The sequence below is a fragment of the Saccopteryx bilineata genome, chromosome 8, assembly GCF_036850765.1.
Source record: "Saccopteryx bilineata isolate mSacBil1 chromosome 8, mSacBil1_pri_phased_curated, whole genome shotgun sequence".
Lineage (NCBI taxonomy): Eukaryota > Metazoa > Chordata > Mammalia > Chiroptera > Emballonuridae > Saccopteryx > Saccopteryx bilineata.
Genome location: NC_089497.1, coordinates 5727283 through 5732465, shown reverse-complemented (window position 1 = coordinate 5732465; position 5183 = coordinate 5727283).

Here is a 5183-nt window from a genome sequence, read left to right as displayed (position 1 = left end):
CTCTTTCTTGGAAAAATAAAAAATGCAAATGCAATAAATTGCCTCAGAGGCAGATTTATTTACCTGTTAAACAGTGAAAATGAGTATAACTCATAGGCTTGCTTTGATGATTTAAGGATTTATATTAAGAAAAATAATTTTGTACAATGCCTGGAACATAATAGGTATTCAAGTGGTATTTGCTATTATTATTATTTTTATTTATTTATTTATTTATTTTGGGCTTCATTTCCCCTAAATATTAAGGTGTATTTAGTGAATCATGCCAGTAGTGAATTCAGATGTTACATGTGATATTTAATGGTCGTAGAAATATAAAGTTGAAGGAATCATCCCCATGTTTCATACAGCACACCTTTTCACAGGCAGGGAAACATTACTGGAGATGTTATGCAACCTGGCAACTTAAACAAAAGGATGTGAACAGAATCTGGGTTTTCCCATGAAGCTCAATAATCAACATCACAAATGACTTATTTAAATCTTCAAACTGATGCCATCAGATGAGTTCTCTGCCACATACTGAGATACGAAAGTCATGGCTATAGAAATTAAGTACTTTTCTACACTTGGAAAAACTACTAACAATGTTGATATTAACACAGAAACAATTTTTATTTATTGTTGAAAATTTAATAATATAGGTAAACAAAAAAGATTAAACTAAAGAAAGCAACCATAACCCTATTGGTGATAAATATATTACATATACATATATTATGTTCATTTTTGTTCTTTTTATTGTTTTATAAACAGATGCACACGTTTTTCAACTAAGAAGTTTAAACTGTACACATAGTCTTGTAATGTGGGTTGTTTATTTAGGTTATAAACATATTTTCACATTAATATCTATTGATATCACAATTTTTATCAGTTGCATTATATTTATTATAAGCTTATATCAAAATTAGTTTAATTCATTCCTTTTTGAGATCTTAAGAGCAGAGGGCAAAGGAGAGTGAAAAAAATTGGGACTGTGGCCCTAGCCAGTTGGCTCAGTGGTAGAGCATCAACCCAATGTGTAGAAGTCCCAGGTTTGATTCCCAGTCTGGGCACACAGGAGAAATGACCATCTACTTCTGTTCTTCACCTCTCCTTCCTTCTTTTTCTTCCCCCACCCCCAGCAGCCATGGCTCAATTGACTCTCCAGTGTGTTGGCCCTGGATGCTGAGAATGGTTCCTGGAACTTCTTCCTCAGGTGCTAAAAATAGCTCAGTTGTGAGCATTGGCTCCAAATAAGCAGAGTATTGGCCTCAGTCATGGGATGTCAGATGAATCTTGATCAAGCCACATGCAGGAGTCTGTCTCTCCTCCTCTCACTTAAATAAAAATAAAAACTGGGACAGTTATTAAAAGCCCTGTTTTCTCCCTTGTCCTTTAGACTCAGGTCTTTCTGTACTAGATGTGATCTGAGGAAAGCACGCCTCGGTGAGGATGTGGTGACCTGGGTGCTGATGGGAGAGGAAGGGGCGTGTACAGATGAGGACTATAAATGATAAACTTGGAACTGTGTTCTACAAATGGCAGAACATGGAGCACATGACAGAGCCCACCCATCTGAGAGTAAAATACCAAGGAGAGAGTAAGCCTCCCTGTCTCCGCAGTGATGGGGGGCAGGTCCATACACCATTGAATTCGGGCACTGCTTTAAGTTTATAAAAGCATCTATGCATTTAATATCGGATTATAAATGTACCCACTTTAAATGTGCACGCACATCTCTGCATAACTGAAAACCAGGCTGGGGGCGGGCCAGCTAAGACACGTATCCAGAGGTGTGGTGGGGAGGAAGGGACAGCGCTAACTGGACACGAGCGAATATCAGACAGTGACCCAAACAGCGTCCTACGACAGAAGTTCCACATACAGTGGGAACTCTAATTATTATATAAATGGCCCACCAAATTGCCATGGTATAAGAGAAAAACAAGAAACAGTGTCCAATGATACGTGCCTATGACTGGAGTCAGGGCAGAGCTAAGCTGTTTCCGGTCATTCTCTGAACCCAGTGTTTTCGCTTCCACCCCCCCGTACCTGCCCAGGGGAGCACCACCGTGTGCGGACAGGGTCTAGAAGTTTCCAGCTCGCTGCATGATCTTCTATAGCTCTGTCCGACCCTTCTGGAACCAACATCAAAAAAATACATATTCTGTGTCTTTTCCTTATGAAATGCGTTGTTCTCATGCCACAGTGCACTCTTCACTTTTTCCTGCGAACTAATAGCACATTATTGAGAACACGAGTCATGTTCCTTGGGTCCTGCTGGGTGCAGCCGCAGGCGCTGCCTTTGATCTAGGTATCTGTCTTGTGTGTGGGCTGTCACAGTGCGAACCGAACAGGGGAAGCCGAGTGCCAAAGCCCCTGTGTGGGGCCTGGCACGTCGTGAGTGTCCTGCCAGCCGTGCGGGCCTCGAGGACGGAGAGGGTGGGTGGACCGGACCGCCAGGTGCGCGGCCTGGCACGCTGACAGGTGGAGCGCACCTGGAGAAGAACCCGCAGTGTGCGTGTGTGTCTCCCAGGAGGCCAGGACGGGAAACGCCTCCTCCTCCCCCTCTGGAGGGCTGCTTCCGATGTCTGAAAGACAGAGTCACTGTCACCAAGAGAAAACTCTCCTTTATCCACCTTGGACGTGTTTCTCTGCGCTCCAAATTCAAATCTCTTTTCTTCCATCTCAGCATAGAATTTCGTGGCCATTTCCTAGGAACATACAGGCCCATCGCAGGAAAGGATCAGCTGTCCCGGCTGGTGAGGTGCGTGTGCTTGTTGAAGAAGCAGCTTGCTTGTCCTCCGTGGCTTCCTGTACCAGACAGAGGAGGAAGGAAGGCTAGGTCTGCCAGCTAGCATTATTGAACCAGGAGGCACACCCACTGCACTAGCTGGCTCACACGCTTTCATTCCTGTTAAAGTCTTAATTAAATCGCATGGTTTATTAGCTTGTGTGAGACGTGAGAAAAGCAGTTTGGAAAACCTATACGTTCCGTGTTAAGACCGGAGCCAGCTGTCTCACAGGGAAGACTTTGGGTCTTGTGTAAATTTTACATACTGAGTTGCTATTGCTCACAGGCTCTTTGCTGGATTTTTTTTCTATTCTTAAGAGGCTCCAGATCACTTGCAAAAAAAAAAAAAAAGGCATTCTAAAGGAGGAAGAGGCCGTGTGTATTCTGTTAAACAAACCATCATGGTCAATAATGATGTTTCTCTTTGATGTCTAGCAGACTCTGCTCCATCCCTGTAACTATTGGTCTATAAAGACATTTGGTGACATAGTCCACCTCTAATTTTACTTTCTCTGAAACCAGCTGTCAATTATATTTCTCGCCATGCTTTCAAACCTGCTATAAATGCACATCGTTCTGTGATTGCTTTTAAGAGCACAACCTCCAAGCAGGCTTCCTACACCCCTTCTGGTTTATGTCGACATTAAACTCAAGCAAATTCACTCGTTGAAATCAATCTGGGGGTTGGGGGGGGGATAAACCCTCTGGTCTGTAATTTAAGATTATTTAACTGTTCACTGGCAAATGATTAGATAGCATAATTATTTACTGAACCTCAATCTACATTGTTTTTCAAATACTCTTACATACTCTATGGGAGATGGAAGTAGAGAAAGGAGAAAAAAAATAGCAGCGAGCACTAGAAAATTGAGCCATTCTGTAACTCTTAAGTTGCATGTCTAAGTTAAAATGCCTTTGGAAAGATTGAGAGAAAGCTGGTGAACAGAATTATCTAAGACATTTCATATTTGTGGAGGCACACACACACACACACACACACACACACTTCTTGAAATGAACTCATCAGGGAGCTCCTGCCTAATTTAAGTCCACACTTGAAAAAAAATCATTTGTTTTTTTTTTTTTCCTGACACTAGTATATCAAAACAGTTTCCAGACATTAGACAGTATTTATTAGCTTGTAAGGCCAGAGATAATGATCCCATTCAATCAGAGCACATGAATAATTCAAGAGTTCCAACTTCACATAATGTCTAGCTCTACTTTTAAAACCAGTAAAAGAACCATTTATATCATTTGTTTATTTAGGGGGACAATGGGTAAAAGACAGAAGAGGTTTTGTTGTGTGTGTGTGTGCATGTGTGTGTGTGTGTGTGTGTGTGTATTTTCCAGGGAAGAGAGCCTCCTGGCTTTTTCATATCAAGCTGATCAAAGACGATGCCACAATAACATATACATGAATGTAAATATGAAAAACATGGTACTACAAGAGGGATCATTCAGTTGCCTCTCTGAACTATTTCTGTCTACATTTGTTGTCGGTCTTTTAATCACTATGGATGGTTTAATATTATTTTACACACTACTTCTAGGAAGCAATAATAGTTTCTGCAAGACCATTGAAGCTATAATTTCAGGGGTCATTTCTACAATGTGCAATCTGAAAAGTACATTGGGAAGAGGATAGACTATTTTAAGCACCGAAGATAACTTAAAATCATCTAACCTTAAATGCTGTTTCTCATTTTCTAACATAAACAATGAAAGCCAATGGAAGAGGGCACCATTTATCCATTAAATTATCTCTGTCCTTTACGACTCTCTGCAGTGAAGGCTATGTTTGATATTTATACTGTCCAGTATGGAAGTTATTAGCCGCATGCGGCTATCTTTCTGAGCACTTGAAATGTGGCTAGTGCAACAAAGAAACTGAATTTTCTGGTCTTGGGAAAATTAGACAGATACATACAAAACAATGAAATTAGACCACCAACTTACACCATGCACAAGATTAGACTTAAAATGAATTAAAAACTTTAGTGTAAGTCATGAAATCATAAAAAACCTGGAAGAAAAGATAGGCAGTAAAATTTCAGACATTTCTCATCGCAATATTTTTGCAGACATAGCCCCTAGATAAGGGAAACAAAAGAAAAAAATAAACAAAGGGGACTACATCAAACTAAAGACTTGCACAGCAAAAGAAACCATCAACAAAATGAAAGGACAACCAATTCAACGGAAAAAAAATAGTTACCAATGATCCATCTGATAAGGGATTGATTTTTAAAATATATAAAGAACTTCTGCAACTCAACCCTGTGAAGACAAACAACCCAATGAAGAGATGGGCAAAGGACACAAATAGACACTTCTCCAAAGAGGACATACAGATGGCCAACAGACAGATGAAAAGATGTTCAACATCACTAATCATCAGAGA